Source organism: Malaclemys terrapin, chromosome 4 (assembly GCF_027887155.1).
Source record: "Malaclemys terrapin pileata isolate rMalTer1 chromosome 4, rMalTer1.hap1, whole genome shotgun sequence".
NCBI lineage: Eukaryota > Metazoa > Chordata > Testudines > Emydidae > Malaclemys > Malaclemys terrapin.
Window position 1 is genome coordinate 28,169,717 of NC_071508.1, and position 19,369 is coordinate 28,189,085.

At 45.8% G+C, this 19,369-nt stretch overlaps 1 pseudogene; it reads left to right on the plus strand.

Annotated features, from left to right (window-relative positions):
- Window positions 1–2,269: 2,269 nt before the first annotated feature.
- Window positions 2,270–19,369, plus strand: part of LOC128836069 (adenylate cyclase type 10-like) — an 82,532-nt pseudogene continuing 65,432 nt past the window's right edge.

The following is a 19,369-nucleotide window of genomic DNA, read 5'->3' on the forward strand; positions in this document are numbered from 1 at the left end:
AATGTATCCTCTCCAATTTCTCAACATCCTTCTTGACTTGTGGACACTAGAACTGGCGGTAACACCAGTGCCAAATACAGAGGTAATATAACCTCCTTATTTCTACTCAACTATTGAGTGGGGAAGCGTAGCAAGCCCAGAGTTTGAAAGGAAAGACCATCAGAGTCTCATGGCATTAACCATCTGTGGCGACATGTCCTCCTGCTATACCCCCTCACGGCATGGCACTGTGTGGCCATGGCTCTGCCTCTGTTTCCCTCCTGGTCCTCCACTGCTCCACCAAGTCTCAAACATCTTCTGGATTGAAGGGATTTAGCTCTTCAGCTGGGTCATGTAACAGTTCCACCTTATCGGGGTGCCCAAAGTCCAAAATAAACACAAAGCAGCATAAACCCTTCCCTTCCCCTAGGCAGGCCTTGGTAGGTAGCTATCTTCCCCAGTTTCTGGCCCCAACCAATCTCTCACACCATGAAAGCCTCAGACTTGCTCTCTTTTCCAGCCAGGAAACAACTGAGTTGGGTTCTCCCTCCTCCCTTGAAGCTTGACACTTGGTTGAGGTGTTACAGGGTGGGATGGACTGGGCCTTGTATTGATCTCAAAAGCCCAAAGAGTTAAAGGTGTTTATAAACTCTTTCACTGTCCAACTTCAAAGAGGGATAGATAGGCTTGGGGTTATTTTAAACAGAGGGCTTGATTTTACTCAGTAACTTGGCAAACACCCAAAAGCATTATTTAAATTAAAAGTTTATTGATTAAAAACAAGAAAGAACAAGAAATCAAAACAGGCATTTATAGTCAAACTGTGGTTGAATGATTATGCAAAACAAACTTAGGCAAAACCTTGAAAGCCCTTCTCCTTTTGGAGACAAAATAGCAGACTCATATTTTCAGAACAACTGTTCTTTGATGGAAAGGGTTAACTTTACTCTCAGTTTTGATGTGTAGAGTGCATTTACTTATCCTGTTCTTAACTAACAGACACAAAGTAGAGAAGAGAGAGGATAGAAAAGATGGGTGAAATATGGCTTTTGTTGATGGTTTTGAAACACTGGGCTGCTGGTTAGTTATGAGTGGGTGCTTTTGGTTGGCAAGTCAACCATGACACCTGCTGCTTGTATCCTGGTTTACGATTTGGTCAGGGACCTCATTTGATTGGATCTTTTCTTCTTAGACAATCAGGCTTGGATGAATACACCATAGCTGACTTCAGAATTTGATAAACAGTCAAGAGAATGAGAGATAGAAAGGGGGGGGCTAGAAAATAACACAACAGGGGAAGGGAAAACAATACAGGCTCTTACACATGCCTCTGCAGTACTGGCAATCGGATATCCCCACTGATGGGCTGAGGATTGGATGTCATGATCATGTGATGACTTTCAGCACTCACAGGTGAAAATAAAGTACCTCGAACAAGATTAAGGCCAGCTGGCCTTCCTCTCAGGAAGAAAGTCCTTTCGATGAATCAAGGTGAGCTGGGATGAGTTGCAGTGCTGGCAGATCGGGGGATGAGCTGGTATGCAAGGTGGTGAGATGAGAGATGAGAGGGAGAGCTGAACTGAATTGATCTGAACGGAACTGATCGTGTCTTTTTTTTCACTGTTTCTTTTTAAGGAACCCAAAAAGAGGAAAAGTGGGAGTCATAGTTCATCCCTCTCACCAGTTAGGCCTCATATCCATCACACCAGTTTTGGACAATTAACTTCTGGTTCCACATCTTGTGTTTTTATCAATCATAATTTCAACAGTTCTTGGATTATGTCAACATGACCTTTTTAGTTTAAATTAATCCAACTTATTTGTCTGGTTCTTTTGGACTTGTTACAACATCCAGGGTCGTAAACAACTTGACCTATTTTTCATGGTTATTGTAACATCTTAAGAACTTTTACTTTTTACATTTCAGTTTACAAGAGGAGAGTCTCTTGTAGATCCAAGAGTCACAACAGCCCAGACTCATGTGGGGTTTCTATACCCCATCACACCATTTCTGTGTAAATGGGTTTAAAATACATTAATGAAGGAAGCTTGTCTCACCTAGCAACTCTAGCTACGTAGACTGTGATATACAGAGAATGTTACTGGCTGAGACCCTTCCGTCAGTGCATTGTGACCTGTCCTTGATGGGGCTGCTGTCTGATCATCACAAGAGTGATCACGGTTATGGCAGGCTAGTGGGAGTCACCTCCTTCCCTGAATGGGAGGATCATATATTGAATTATCCATCCGTGTTGCAGGACCCTGGGCAGCAGATTGCATTCATTGCCAAATGGAGCAAAGAAAGCCAAGTGACAGCACTACAATTGGGAAAGTAGCAGCTCATGTCCCCGATCTCATCGTATATGGCGATTTCTCCCAGGAGGTGCCTTTCATTGAGAGTTTTGATGGAGTATTGCTTTTTGCAGACATTTCAGGTGGGTAGAGAGATTATTAAGGGTGGGATTTTCAGAAGGGCCCAAGGAAGTTAGGTGCCCAACTTCCATTTAAAATCAATGGGATTTGTGTGCCTAAAAGCTTGTCTACATGGCAAATTACTGTGTAGCAAGCCAGGGTGTGAATCAATAGGTTGCCAGCTTGCCACGCACTAACTCGGTGTGTGGACAATGCTACACCAGAGTGAAAAGTTCCAGAGTGTGGCTTGATGTACTCTGCTCTCAACCAGCAGCATGCTAAGCTATATCCGTGACTTAGCAGTGTCCATACGATGAGTGACTGGGTGGCAAGCTGGTATGCTGTAGAGTCACACCCCGGCTTATTGTGCAGTAACTCACCGTGTAGACAAGTCCTAACTCCCTTATTAGGCCTTTCTGAAAAGCCCACCCTTAGTACATGGAAGGTTTAAAAGAGATATTGTCTGCGGTAATGGGAGACTTGGGCCCAAATCTAGCTGAAGTCACAGCTGAAATGGCTTAGGGACTTTTGTCTTTATTACGTTGACTGTTTTGCAGAATTGGCGTCTTTAGGCTCAAAAGAGTTTGGGACAGGAGTAGCAGAGGATGGTGCAGCAGCTGCTCAGGGCAGAGTTGTCAACTGCTGTCCCCATCCTGGAACTTTATGCAATTTTTTAGATATGATGGGCCCAGGCCAAAGAGTACCTGGAAGATAAGGACTGGAACCTTGAACTTGACTTTGTATTATGTGGGAAGATAGGTTTGATGTGATTGTGATAGTTTGTGTTGCTGTGGAGATGTGCTGCCACATTCTCAGTTTTCTGAGGCGTGAAGGCTTTATGCCCAGGTATTTTGCATTTCTGTAGCCCAGCTGGGAGGTGAGGAAAGCATATATAACAGAGACCAGGTCATCATTCTCTAGGATGAGTCTCTCCTAGACAACTGGATGTTGTAGAGAAAGTTACTTGAGGATGCTACTGTGTGAGATAGTATCATCAGCGAACATTCCTAAACTACAGATTGAATTGACCAACGATGGATGTGTACCTTCAACCAAAGGAGACTGCACTGTGATTGCAAACGTCTCTACCCACTGGCATCTCCTCTGTCTTGCTCAGGTTCTGCTTTAATCAGGTGTTCTCCATCCATGAACTGATCTCCTCCAAGCACTGGGCCATCTTGGTGGTAGGGGTATAGTCATATGTATATGCGGAAGGAGAAGCAGAGCTGTTTGTCATCTGCATATTGCTGGCACTTGTGTCCCTGTTGTCTGACCAGTTTGTAGGTATTGAATAGGAGAGAGAATTGATCCTTGTGGCACTCTGCAAGTGAAAGGTCTGATGGGAGACAAGCAATTTCCCATCAATACCTAGAAAGGACTTAATGCTTTTTAGCATGTTCCCCTGGATCTCTGCCACCTCTCTCAGAAGAGTCAGCATGATCTCATGGCAAACAGGATCAAATGGAGTGGGGGAAGGATCAGAACTAGAAAGCAGGGACAGTTCCAACATAGGAACAAAGTGAACTGAAAGAACTAGGGACTTGAAAATCAGGGACTGTTGCATGCAGGGTGGATAAAAATTAATTAAAAAATATAAAAGGATTTTTTTTATTTAAATAGAATTATTTTTATTTAAATATAGATTTATTTTAAGAAAAAACAACCCGATTTAAAATTAAACTTGAAATTAGCAACTTATGTTAAGGCCTAAACTTATAGCCTAATAAAATCATTTAAATTACGTACAAAAATAATACATAGCGGTACACATTTGTTGCCAAGTTTTCATGAAAGTCAAATTTCATTTCAAATGAGCCGGTGGAAGTCACTGGCTAAGCACCTGGAACCAGAGTTAGCTGATGTGCTAAACCAGTTTTTGGCAGCAGTAGCCTCTTGTGTGGTGCAGAATGAAATAAAGAAAATATTCTGTTTATTCAGCTAGTTCAGTTCAAAGACTAGTTCATTCAAAATTAAGAAGCCAGTTGGAAGTTGAAAAAGAGGGAATGCTTGTTTTCCTCTTCCAATTGCAAACAAAAACAAGGTGAAAGAGGATGCGATCGACTTGTTCTAAAATCTTGAAGGATGTGGTGACCTAGAAACTCCAGTTGAATTCACTAACTACAGATAATACTTCCTTTGCTTAATAAATCAGTTTTAAATGGAAAATAAGTTTTGTTAAACTTTTTTTCTTATGTATCCAGCACATTATAGGTAACACAAAGCATGTCTGACTGCAGTCGCTGAGATCATCTGCCATTTCTTGCCTCCTCCAGTGGCTGCCTGACTGCTGTTTGTGTTACAGGTTTTACTGCACTGACGGAGAAGTTTAGCATGGACACCAGTCTGGTCTGTGGCGCTGAGCAGACCCTCAATCATTATGTAGGGGATATTGTGGAACGTAAGTAACAAGCAGCATGATCCCTCGCTGAGAGCACTTCCTTGGCTCAGGTCTGGGGAACTGAAGAAATGCCCATCAGAAAGGTGTTCTGTTAAGCAGCCTGGGCCCTTCTTGGAGGTTGGGATCTTCTCTGTCACTTAGGGAGCCTTGAAAATCTCCCAAGATTAGGAGGGCTGGATGGAGCTGCTTTGGGAACCAGTCTTTGCTGCTCCCCACTGGCACAACGTGTCCTGCTTTGAAGAGTCCATTGTTCCTTTAGCTCTACCCTGGTGTATGCCTCCACCTAAGTTCCCTGTAATCTGCACGGCCACATGGCAGCCTTCTCAGTGCCATGCAGGTGCTCAGGGAATCCGCCACAGCCGGGGGATGGGCGCTTATCCTGTGGCCCCATCCCCAAAGCTGCTGCGGCGAGGAGAGGCGCCTCTCCCCCGCAGCCCAGGTGCTGATGCGGGGAGAAAGAGCTGAGGGGAGTCCTCTCTTCCCGCTGTAGCATCCTCCCACACTCCAAACCCTTCATCCCGGATGCACCCCAGAGCCCGCACTCCCAGCTGGAGCCCTCACCCCCGGCTCCCCAGCCCTCTGCCCCAGCCCTGAACCCCTCATCCCTGGCACCAACCCAGAGCCCGCACCCCCAGCTGGCACCCTCACCCCCTGCTCCCCAGCCCTCTGCCCCAGCCCTGACCACACTCCTAACCTCTTGGCCCTGGCCCCACCCTCACCACATGAATTTTTTTATGAGTCACATATCACCTCCATATTGGTGCACATAACAAAATTCATTCCGCACATGGGTGTGAAAAATTAGAGGGAACACTCGTCTCCACCCCATTTCACTGGAAGAGCAATGTCTTGTTGTTTATGTGGCCAAGGGGTAGGGTGACCCTGTGACATCAGCACACTAATGATTTGGGGATCTGAGCTCTGACAAAAGTTACCATTCCCTCTCAGGATCCAGAAAGCATCCCAACACCCTCAGAACACAATGTGGCCCTTCCTTGTCTATCTTAGGCTTTAATATGGCCTCCAACACCCCTGTGAGGAAGTGAGGTAGGGGAGTGCTATTATTCATGTTATGGATAAGAAACCCAAGCATGGAGAGGCCAGGTGATTTGCCCAATGTCACACCTGTAGTCTGTGATGGAGCAGGGAACCAAATCCAGGTCGCCAGAGTCTCTGGCTTAGCTCCCTAACCACTGGATCATCCTTCCTTATCTCCTGCTGTCACATTGCTTTTGAGAACTTGCTTCAAAACTTCCCATGGAGCAGTGCTTCTCAGGTTGTCCCTGGGGCCCTCCCTGTTGGATGCGACATTTTGAGAACTGAGCAGTAGGGGATTTGAAGGGTTGGGAGAAGAGGTCAGTCTGGGAAGGGATATTTCTAGTTGCCATAGAAACACTGTGCTCTGCCTCCTTATGGTGGCTTTTGAGATGGAGTTTAACTCCCTGATTTTTGCTCTGAGCCCTCAGCAGCTGGGAGCTTTGTTGTGATGACATGCTCAAGCATACACCATCTTGCTCACTCAGTCATACCTACTCTGCAAAATATGCCCCCTCAATGTGTGCATGCACAAACACACACACACGTGCCCGTCCCCCGATGGACAGAACAATTTGTTCCATGATTTTCTTTGACAAGAGCTGTGTGTAACTTCTCTCGCCTTTTCTCTTGCTGCAGAGGTGCTGATTTATGGAGGCGATATCTTGAACTTTGCAGGTATTTATTAGCTTGTGATATCTAAGGAGGAAGCACTGGGATGGGGTAGAGCAGCCTACTCTCCCATTGTCATTTGATTTGTGAGGCTCTGGACAGTGGTGGCATTCAAACTAGCCAACTCCCTTTTCTTGTTCTATTGTATCCGTCCCTCTGGCTCCTATTCCCACAGGGCTGATCTATGATTTGGAAGAAGCAAGAATTTACACTATATCTTTCAGTTAGGAACAACCCCAATTCCCCTTCCTCTGTGTCTGATTGAGAAATCCTGGCTGGTGCTTCCTTTAGAACTGAGCTCAGATGGAAGTTAGGCACCTAAATACCTTTATTTGTGCATAAGCTTTCATGGGTAAAACCCCCCCACTTCTTCAGATGCATGGTTACACTTCTTCACTCCATGCATTTAAAGATGTGCATTTTTTACCCACGAAATGTTATGCCCAAATAAATCTGTTAGTCTTTAAGGTGCCAGCGGACTCCTTGTTGTTTTTGTGGATACAGACTAACAGACTACCCCCCTGATACTAAATACCTTTGGGGATCTCAGCCTGAATGACTGTGCTAGCAGTTGCCCAAGGGCAATAGGAGGTGCAAAACCTTAGATGTACCTTAGCCAGCGGACACAGGTTTCTGTGTGTGGGAGAGGGGAGGGGAACATGCAGCAAGCCACTGCAAGGGGTCAATGACGGGGAAGGGACACTTGCAGTCAGTGGCTATAAGGGATCACCGGGAAGGAAGGTTTACTTGTAAAAAGCAGCTGCAGGGCATCCCTCCCTGGGGGGGAGGGATAGCTCAGTGGTTTGAGCATTGGCCTGCTAAACCCAGGGTTGTGAGTTCAATCCTTGAGGGGGCCACTTGGGAATCTGGGGCAAAATCAGTACTTGGTCGTGCTAGTGAAGGCAGGGGGCTGGACTCAATGACCTTTCAAGGTCCCTTCCAGTTCTAGGAGATGGGATTACTGAGGCCTGGTCTACACTACGAGTTTAGGTCGAATTTAGCAGCGTTAATTCAAATTAAGCCTGGACACATTCACACGACTAAGCCCTTTTTTTCGACTTAAAGGGCCCTTTAAACCAGTTTCTTTACTCCACCTCCAATGAGGGGATTAGCGCTAAAATCGGCCTTTGCAGGTCGGAATTGGGGTAGTGTGGACGGAATTCGACGTTATTGGCCTCCGGGAGCTATCCTACAGTGCTTCATTGTGACCGCTCTGGACAGCACTCTCAACTCAGATGCATTGACCAGGTAGACAGGAAAAGCCCCGCGAACTTTTGAATTTCATTTCCTGTTTGCCCAGCGAGGAGAGCACAGGTAACCACGCAGAGCTCATCAGCACAGGTAACCATGATGGAGTCCCAGGATCGCAAAAGAGCTCCATCATGGACTGAACGGGAGGTACGGGATCTGCTCACCATATGGGGAGATGAATCAGTGCTAGCTGAACTCCGTAGCAGTAAACGAAATGGCAAAATATTAGAAAAGGTCTCAAAGGCCATGAAGGACAGAGGCCATAACAGGGACGCACAGCAGTGCCGCGTGAAAATTAAGAAGCTAAGGCAAGCCTACCACAAAGCCAGAGAGGCAAACGGAAAGTCCGGGACAGAGCCGCAAACATGCCGCTTCTACACGGAGCTGCATGCCATGCTAGGGGGTGCAGCCACCACTACCCCAACCGTGTGCTATGACTCCGTCAATGGAGAAACACGCAACAGGGAAGCAGGTTCGGGGTACGAGGAAGATGAGGATGAAGATAATATAGATAGCTCACAGCAGCAAGGAAGCGGAAAAACCGGTTTCCCCAACAGCCAGGATATGTTTATCACCCTAGACCTGGAACCAGTAACCCCCGAACTCACCCAAGGCGTGCTCCCAGACCCTGAGGGCACACAGGGGACCTCTGGTGAGTGTACTTTTGTAAATATTACACATGGTTTAAAAGCAAGCGTGTTTAAGAATTAATGATTAATTTGCCCTGGCAATCGCGGCCAGTACAGCTACTGGAAAAGTCTGTTAACGTCTATGGGGAAGGAGCGGAAATCCTCCAGGGACATCTCCAGAAAGTTCTCCTTCATGTACTCCACTTCCAAAGCCTTTGCAAAAGGTTTCTGGTGAGGGCTGCCTTATCCCATCCGCCATGGTAGGACACTTTACCATGCCCTGCCAGTAGCACGTAGTCTGGAATCATTGCATAACAAAGCATGGCAGCGTATGGTCCCAGTGTTTGCTGGCATGCAGACAACATCCATTCCTTATCTCTCTTTCTTATCCTCAGGAGAGTGATATCATTCACAATCACCTGGTTGAAATGGGGTGATTTTATTAAGGGGACATTCAGAGGTGCCCGTTCCTGCTCGGCTGAACAGAAATGTTCCCCGCTGTTAGCCACGCTAACAGGGGGTGAAGTGATCATCCCAGAGAATCGGGTGTGTGGGTGGGGTAGTTGGGTTTGTGCTGTATGTTAACCCGGAAACCGCAGCCCCTCCTTTTACATTGCAAACCCATTTTAAATGGCCAACCCAAGGGGTGCTTGGTATGGGAAATGAGGGCGCTACTGTTTGAAACCATTCCCACATGTTAAGAAGGTTAAAAAAGCCAAAAGACTGTGGCTTACCATGGCTGCGTGCAAGCCGAAATCTGTTGCCTGGCACTGTATGAGTGATCTCTCACACCAAACCGGCAGGCTCTCAATATAAGAGGAAAAATGCGACCTTGTAACGAAAGCACATGTGCTGTGTAATGTGAACAGCAAAATTTAACGTGAAAGAGTGTACCCATTGTTCTCTAAAATGTGTCTTTTTTAACCACCTCTCCCTTCTCCTCCACCAGCTGCAAATGTTTCTCCTTCACAGAGGCTAGCGAAGATTAGAAGGAGAAAACGGCAGACTCGGGATGATATGTTCTCGGGGCTCCAGATGTCCTCCCACGCTGCCAGAGCACAGCAGAATGCGTGGAGGCAGTCAATGTCAGACTACAGAAAAGCACAATATGAACGAGAGGAGAGGTGGCGGGCTGAATCGCGGGATGAACAGAGCAAGTGGTGGGCTGAAGATGATAGGTAGCGTCAGCTTGCAGACAGAAGGCAAGAGTCGATGCTCCGGCTGCTGGAGCATCAAACTGATATGCTCCAGCGTATGGTTGAGCTGCAGGATAGGCAGCAGGAGCAGAGACTGCCGCTACAGCCCCTGTGTAACCAACAGCCCTCCTCCCCAAGTTCCATAGCCTCCTCACCCAGACGCCCAAGAACACGGTGGGGGGGCCTCCGGACACCCAGTCACTCCACCCCAGATGATTGCCCGAGCATCAGAAGCCTTGCCTTCAATAAGAGTTAAAGTTTTAAACTGCATTGTGTCCTTTTCCTTCCCTCCTCCCCCACCCATCCCGGGCTATCTTGGCAATTATCCCCCTAGTTGTGTGATGAATTAATAAAGAATGCATGAATGTGAAGTAACAATGACTTTATTGCCTCTGCAAGCGGTGCTCAAAGGGGGGAGGGGAGGGGGGAGTGGTTGGTTTACAAGGAAGTAGAGTGAACCGGGTGGGGGGGGCGGAGGGTTCTTAAAGGAGAAACAAACAGAAGTTTCACACCGTAGCCTGGCTAGTCACAAAACTCGTTTTCAAAGCTTCTCTGATGCGCACCACGCCCTGCTGTGCTCTTCTAACCGCCCTCGTGTTTGGCTGCGTGTAATCAGCGGCCAGGCGATTTGCCTCAACCTCCCACCCCGCCATAAATGTCTCCCCCTTACTCTCACAGATATTGTGGAGTGCACAGCAAGCAGCAATAACAATGGGAATATTCTTTTCGCTGAGGTCTGAGCGAGTCAGTAAGCTGCGCCAGCGCGCTTTTAAACGTCCAAATGCACATTCCACCACCATTTGGCACTTGCTCAGCCTATAGTTGAACAGGTCCTGACTACTGTCCAGGCTGCCTGTGTATGGCTTCATGAGCCATGGCATTAAGGGGTAGGCTGGGTCCCCAAGGATCACAATAGGCATTTCAACATCCCCAACGGTTATTTTCTGGTCCGGGAAGAAAGTCCCTTCCTCCAGCTTTTGAAACAGACCAGAGTGCCTGAAGACGCGAGTATCATGTACCTTTCCCAGCCATCCCACGTTGATGTTGGTGAAACATCCCTTGTGATCCACCAGGGCTTGCAGCAGCATTGAAAAGTACCCCTTGCGGTTTAGGTACTCGGTGGCTTGGTGCTCTGGTGCCAAGATAGAGATATGGGTTCTGTGACGGGTTGGATCACAGAAACCCCCTTGGGAGCTGCCACCCGATGTGCAAAGACTACCCCTGCTTCTGTTTTCCCTGCCAGCTCAGGACTCCAGCACCCTGTCTTGCTGAGCCAGACTCTCCCATCTGCTCCAACACGGACCCAGGGTCTGAATCACTTGCCCCAAAGCTGCAAGTTTACCTGAAAACAGCTCACAGTAGTGTGCTGTCTTTAGCACTCAGATGCCCAACTCCCAATGGCGTCTAAACCCAGATAAATCCGTTTTACCCTGCATAAGGCTTACAACTCATAACTTGTTCGCCCTCTATAACACTGATAGAGAGATATGCACAGCTGTTTGCTCCCCCAGGTATTAATACATACTCTGAGTAAATTACTAAATAAAAAGTGATTTTATTAAATACAGACAGTAGAATTTAAGTGGTTCAAAGTAGTAACAGACAGAACAAAGTAAGTCACCAAGCAAAATAAAATAAAATGCGCAAATCTATGTCTAATCAAACTAAATACAGATAATTTCCTCACCAGTTCCAGAGCACTCCCTTTTACAGGCTAATCTCCTTTTAGCCTGGGTCCAGCAATCACTCACACCCCCTGTAGTTACTGTCCTTCCTTTCAGTCTCCTGGGGGGGGGGGGGGTTGAGAGGCTCCTTCTTTAGCCAGCTCAAGACCAAAATGGAGGGGTCTCCCACGGGTTTAAATAGACTCTCTCTTGTGGGTGGAGACCCCCCTTCTCCCTCCTATGCAAAGTCCAGCTCCAAGATGGAGTTTTGGAGTCACCTGGGCAAGTCACATGCCCCTGCATGACTCAGTCTTTACAGGCCGACGCCATTGTCCACATGGTATCTTGCATGTCTCCAGGAAGACTTCTCATGTGGATTGGAGCATTCCAAGATGCATTGTTCCCCAAGTGTTTCCTGATCAGGTACTTAACCTGGCGAATTCCTTCCTAAAGTAGCTGACCAAATGCCTCACAAAGCTTACTTAGAAATCAAGCAAGCATACAGCCCATATTCTTAACCTCAAGTAGAAAATGATATATATGTACAAATAGGATGAATAGATATAGTAGACCATAACCTTTACGGAGATATGTTACGTGGCACAGCAGCACAAAACATATTTCAGTTATATCATACATACATTTATAAACACCCCCCCATAAAGCCTTATGGGGTACGCTGTCACAGGTTCCGTCTTTGGCCTACGACAGTTTGGGAATCCCATTGCAGCAAAGCCATCCACTATGGCCTGCACGTTTCCTAGAGTCACTACCCTTGATATCAGCAGGTCTTTGATTGCGTTGGCTACTTGGATCACAGCAGCCCCCACAGTAGATTTGCCCACTCCAAATTGATTCCCGACTGACCAGTAGCTGTCTGGCGTTGCAAGCTTCCACAGGGCTATCACCACTCGTTTCTCAACTGTGAGGGCTGCTCTCATCCTGGTATTCTGGCGCTTCAGGGCAGGGGAAAGCAAGTCACAAAGTTCCATGAAAGTGCCCTTACGCATGCGAAAGTTTCGCAGCCACTGGGAATCGTACCACACCTGCAACACGATGCGGTCCCACCAGTCTGTGCTTGTTTCCCGGGCCCAGAATCGGTGTTCCACGGCATGAACCTGCCCCAGTAACACCATGATTTGCACATTGCTGGGGCCTGTACTTTGTGAGAGGTCTATGTCCATGTCAATTTCCTCATCACTCTCGTTGCCGCGCTGCAATCGCCTCATCGGCTGGTCCTGGTTTTGCTTTGGTATGTCCTGGCTCTGCATATACTCCAGGACAATGCGTGTGGTGTTCATAGTGCTCATAATTGCTGTGGTGATCTGAGCGGGCTCCATGATCCCAGTGCTATGGCGTCTGGTCTAAAAAAAGGCGCGAAACTATTGTCTGACGGAGGGAGGGAGGAAGGGGCGAGTGACGACATGGCGTACAGGTACAGGGAATTAAAATCAACAAAGGTGGCTGTGCATCAGGGAGAAACACAAACAACCATCACACAGAATGGCCCCCCAAAGATTGAACTCAAAACCCTGGGTTTAGCAGGCCATTGATTTCACGGAGGGAGGGGGAAGCAAATGAATACAGAACAAATCTATTTTTTACATCTTAAGCTGGCAGCCGACGGTGCAGCATGACTGATAGCCCTTGGCATCTTCTGGGTTCTTGGCAGAAAATACTGGGCGCTTGGCAGAAAATAGCATACTACGACTGATAGCCGCCATCATCATTGGGAAGGCAGCAGAATATGACTGGGGGACATTCGGAGTTTCAGCCATCATCTGATCGAACTGCAGTATGACGATGACGGATACCAGTCGTAATACACCATCTACTGCCAAAAGGCAAGGGGCTGCTGCTGTGTAGCAATGCAGCCCCACGTCTGCCAGCCCCACATCTGCCAGCACCCAGATCGCCGATGAAGGCTACCAGTCATACTGCACCGTCTACTGCCAAAAGGCAATTAGCTGCTGCTGTGTAGCAATGCAGTACCACGTCTGCCAGCACCCAGAGGACATATGGTGGCGGTGAGCTGAGCTGAGCGGGCTCCATGCTTGGCGTGGTATGTTGTCTGCACAGGTAACCCAGGTAAAAAGGCACGAATCGATTGTCCTGCTGTTGCTCTGATGGAGGGGGAGGGGCCTGATGACATGTACCCAGAACCCCCCGCGACACTGTTTTGCATCATTCAGGCATTGGGATCTCAACCCAGAATTCCAATGGGCGGCGGAGACTGCGGGAACTGTGGGATAGCTACCCATAATGCAACACTCCGGAAGTCGACGCTAGCCTCGGTACTGTGGACGCGGTCCGCCGACTTAATGCACTTAGAGCATTTTATGTGGGGACACACACAATCAGCTGTATACAACCGATTTCTATAAAACCGGCTTCTATAAATTCGACCTAATTTCATAGTGTAGACATACCCTGAGTGGGAAGAGGTAGTCACAACCGACAGCTGCTAGAAGCATAGAGGGGTTGGTCTGTTCACAGCCAGGAGGTGCTAAGGAGTTTGGGGTGGTTAGTGAGCAATCTCTCTGTGGGTCAGAGAGCTGGGCAGGTACAGGTAGATCTGCTGTGGCTTGCTGAAAAGCCAAGTGGCTTTGTCAGCACTTTAGAAACAAGAAGAGCATGTATCCCATAAGTCTCTGTCACACTGCCTTCCGCAGGGGATGCACTGCTAGCACTGTGGAAAGTGCAATGAAGCCAGCTGAGCGATATCATTACACTGGCGCTGAAATGTAGCCTGAGGATCCAGAAAGAGTATGGGGTTCGTGAAACTGAAGTGGGTCTGAAGCTCCGAGTGAAGATAGGTACTATGGCTATTAGTGGAATAACAATACTTTGCAGTCACTAGAGAGCACATTCCCAAAGCACTTTACAAAAGTGAATAGGAAGCATTCGTCCCATTGTGCAGGGGGGGAAGCAGAGGCAAATGGAGATGAAATATCTTGCCCCAGGTCACACAGTGAGTTGGTGGTGGAGATGGGATGAGCATTCAGGACTCCTCACTGCCAGTTCCTTGCCCTAACCAGTAAGCAATTCTGCTTCCTGAGTGGACAGTCACATGAGCCCCCACTCTCCTTGCTCCCAAGATATGCCGCTGAGAAATACCCTGCCCAAATCTCGTTCAATTTCTAGTGTGTCAGGAGTCTGTAAAAGATGTTAATTGCTCAGTGATCTGATCAGTTGCATCCTTTTCGGCAGCTGCATGGGAAAAGCTGCTTCTGTGGTAGGGAAAATGTATTTCTGGTCAGAGAGGAGAGTCTTTTGGGGACTGGAATAAAGAGCATTTCACCTCTAAGTTGCTGGTTCAAATTGAGCCTGTGGAAGTGGTGACCAAGACTCATTCCTATCTGATTGCTTGCTGGCTCATGTGAAATGCATTGCAGGTCTCGTTTTAGTTCATAGCAGACATATATCTGTGACACGTAAACCATCCTTACATTCAGAAACAACAGTCTCATCGGAGAAGCCAAGGACTGAATGGGCCTTGGGGATTGTCAAAGTTAGACTCAGGACTCATAGTTTGTCAGACCACTCTGTTTTATTAGCACAGCGCTCTGCTAATACATTCAGATAATGTGAGCCTCCATGCAAGATTCGAACAGTCTTATTTATACAGATAAAAGGGTGCGAACTAAACAAAGGGACAGAGAGAGCAAAATTGTAAAATATGCATGGAGCATAATATGCATATCCTGCTTCCTTGTTAACTCTTATCGATCTAAGACTAATGCTTCACCAATTGCCCTTAAGTGGCAAGTTAAGCAGTTAATGTCTGCTTTCCTGCCCCCCCTGGCTTGCAGCATTTCTCATTTCTACTTAAAGGTACATACAGCATTCTTTAATTCATTCTATTTCTTTAATATAATTCATTTCACTTTCACAATCCCTCCTTTTGGTCAAGCTTACGCAAAGACCAACAATTACTGGGTTCCATATATTAATAGTTCTTTATCTCTTCGTTCATCAGTGATTTAACATCATCATATTAGCACTCTGTTTTGGGGTAGTCACCTGGGTGGCATACCTTACACAATTCTGGATACAACAGGAGATTAACTGAAAACATACAAAAATCATTAGGATTCCAAACAGGATAGTCAGGGCTCCCTGAAACAACCAGTTTCCTGTGCCAGAGAAATTGAATAGGTTACTTAGCCACTTCCATAAAGAACTTGGCTCTTCATAGGGAAGATATGCGATTTGTTCTAAGTGACTAGCAGGATCTATTACCTCATTGGTGTCGTCAGGTATGAACACACAACATTCTTTCCAATGAGAGCACAGGTCCCTCCTTTGGCCGCCAGCACTATGTCCAATGCCTGACGGTTTTGGAGGGCCATCTGTCGGATCGCCCCTGTTTCTTTGGCCAGGGTCTTTAAACTCTCTCCGATTTCATTTGCCATTATTTCAACTACTGCTTGTAACCTTAGGAGCCTTTTTGCATGGTGTATTACTCCCCCAGGTGGGATAAGGGAACCGCCAATGGCCTCTTGCCAGGTCAAGGGGCTTATGTTATTTACATACCATTGGGCATCTGATAAGTCCCTTCTTCTTCACCTGAAATTACAGAGGTGTTCTCGTGGGAAGGACCCTAGCACTCGGAATTGTGGGAAGAGTCGGGCGGGATAACAGATACCTGACCAGTTAGCTGGTAACACAGTATAAGCTTTGGTCCCACAAACCCAATGATGGCCTATTGAGGCTGGGAAGGGTCGGTTGCACCCATTTGTCACATAGGTGCCTACAAAGGAGGAGTAATATCCTCCGAAGGGCACAGGGTAATTCTCCTTACGAGGAGCGGTGTTATTTGCATGGCATTGAAAGATTGTATTGTTTTCACTAAGGTTACTGTAGGGGGAACATGAGCTTGATTTTTCTGTTTGATCCCAGGTTGAGAAAAAATTCATATCCCCATACCCGGCCCACCACTCTTTAGTTTTGTTCGAATAATCCCATACACCATTGGCCACAATATGCTGAAGGCAATGACTTTTTCCCAGATCCAGCCCTGTCCCATTACACACCCAACACCAATGACCTTTTCCCTCCACCACACTTATCCATTTAGATACATTTATTCCCACTGCTTCCCAAGTGTCATTATTGTTCCATGTTCTGTTAAACGGACGAGGTCCTCCAGTGAGGTCTGGGGAATTGAGTGGGATTGCCAGGACAGGAACACCAGCTTGAGAGTGGGCTGGGATGTGGCTGCAGACCCAGCAATTAGAAATATTAAGAGTCTGAGCTATCCACACTTGCTGCTGGATAAAAGAATTGTCATTGTGGACTCCCCAGACCTTAAGACACCAGCAGCTGAGGAACAGGTGCCACCAGAGGCACATGTTGGAGGCAAGGCCCTTCCGGTTCTGACAACCTCAACTGAGGGAACCGCAGTCACGGTTTTACATCCACCAGGCAGCAGGCGCTAGGCTCACTACTGCTTCTTTTTGGGCCTTGCTTTAGGTCCTCGTCTGCTTCTGGCAACCCTTACGAGAGTGTAGATGGTAAAGTATTGCAGGCGTCTACGTCTTCTTCTGGAGTCAAAATTGACTCTGCGTGGTCCTGAGGTGATTGGTTTGCTGGGGGGTGCCTTCTTACACTGCGAAGCATGTATGCACGCTGTGATGCCATGCACGCTGTGATGCCAGACAGTTTAACAGCCATCTGGATAGTAAGCAGTACCTGATGATTTTTTGATGTCCTTTAAGTCTCTTTACTTCTTCTTTCTTGACTCTGGCTATAACAATGGCCTTCACACCTTATCTTTTCCTGATGCATACATTCCTTATTCACACAGATTGAGAATACAAACAGTAGTATTTTATATGGAGCAAAAAGGCATTGCAAATTAAACCTTGCTAAGTTTTACAATCAATAACCAAGACAATTTACATTGAGACCCAGGCCTTCAATGTTCCTCTAATCTATTTAACATAGACACAATAGAGAATCCTGTTTCTTACTTACTAAACCTTAAAACAAAGAAATGTATATTTAACTAGAGGCCTACTTTGTAATACATATAGGAAACCATAGTAGACATTATAACTTATTCTAAAACAAAAGGATGACCATAATCAGTCATAAGGATTGTTCTGGTCTGTCATTCCTTTCTGCTATTCAAAAAGGGTGGCTGACAGGGATGAAATCAAATCATACATTAATTCCTATGGGACATTATAAGATCCTGCTCCTACATATCCCCCTTTTGACACTAAGATTATTAATCGCCAGTGTCACTTCTTATTTAGTCCACGTAATAGAAAATACTGGGAGGTGATTTGGGCCTGTGGCTCTAGCTTTGCATACATTTGTTTTATCCAACAGCACATTTTAAACGTTACAATTAAACACATACAATTTAAAATCAAAAACAATTAGGGTTAGTAACATTAGTACGCCAGTAGTTGTGGGAGACCATTCAGAAAATACATTATACCAATGGTAAGCTGTTATGTCTTTCTGCAGTGGCAATTCTTAACATGTTGCCATTTGCATGTATAATATGAATGGTTCGGTTTCCCACATTGCCCTTTTGTTTGTTTTAGGAACTATGTTACCTTTTTATCTTTTGTAAACACAGTACTTACATTACATTTACATTTGTCTACTGGAAGGTTGCTAACACTTCCATTCTTTTAAAACACCTTTCCCCCCAAGAATTAACACATACACATAAAGAAGAACAGGAGTACTTGTGGCACCTTAGAGACTAACAAATTTATTAGAGCATAAGCTTTCGTGGACTACAGCCCACTTCTATGCATCCGAAGAAGTGGGCTGTAGTCCACGAAAGCTTATGCTCTAATAAATTTGTTAGTCTCTAAGGTGCCACAAGTACTCCTGTTCTTCTTTTTGCGGATACAGACTAACACGGCTGTTACTCTGAAACTTGTCACATACACATAGCCCATTATACAGTACTTTGGTCTCATTATTCATTTTATCCCACATACAGGATCCTAGTGAGATGTCTTTACTAAAGGGCTTTGGAGCAACAGGCATGGATAAGCATACCCACTTTTATTTGTTTCTTATTAGGTTGTCCTGTAGCTGATATTAGCTTTTCCTGAAAGACAAAAATAACATTTTTCTACCCCTTTTGGGGTGGCATTCATTATTGCTTAAAATATTCCTTTCTTTTACAAATACCCTTGCTGATTGCAGGCAAAACAAGAGGAATTACCTCCATATTTTCCTGTGTTTTTGTTCTATAGGCAGGCCAGGTTTTAATGGCTTCTATCTTTTAAGAGTTATGGGGAAATTATCCCACTGTTCAGTTATTAAATTCATGAGGTGGTGTACCTCAGTTTTCCCTTTACAGCAGACCAAGGTTACAATGTCTTTCCTGCTGTTTTAAGCTTTAAGTTTGTTCACAGGTAACAGCTGAAAAGCATAATTACCATAAAGGATTTTTTTTTTCTTCAAAAATCATACACACTATACATTGTTACAGGGGTACTTAGTAACATTAAATTTATTTTAATTAAAGGTATCTTGTTATACCGTGCCTTTTATTTAGACAATTTGTTTGCTGACCAGGTATGTTCTTTATCTGCAACTTCTTTGTGCTGGCAGTTCTCTCACTTCCTTTATCAGTTAGATAATTTGCATCCACACAGGCTTGGCTTTTGGATTCAAAACCATTAGCAGAGCTCAGAGACTCTGTCTTAAAAGGAACACAATTAACTTTTACCAGAGTTTTTTGATTACTTTTAACTCTTGCTTCCAAAACACACACAGATCTGAAAAAGAACACACAGTCTATTGTGGCTCCTTTGAAGCCCTAATAGGATTTTAATTAAGTAGCATGTTTCGTTTGCATTTCTTTTACCCCCTCTATAATATAAACTGCACACGTCTGCACATTCCTTCTACACTTTAACTTTTAAAACATTAGCCATATTAATTTTTACATAAGTGTAACTGTTTCTTTTGTTCTTACAGAGTTTTATTTACCCTTATCAAAGTGACAGTCTGATTACACAGCCATTTTAAGGCTCAGTGTTTCTAACATTTCTTCTTTTTGTTTTGTGCACCTCACCCCTGCTGTTGCTTCAGAGGGCCACTGATTTTATTTTTTTCCTACAGCTTTCATTTGCTATTTTGTTACAAAAACAA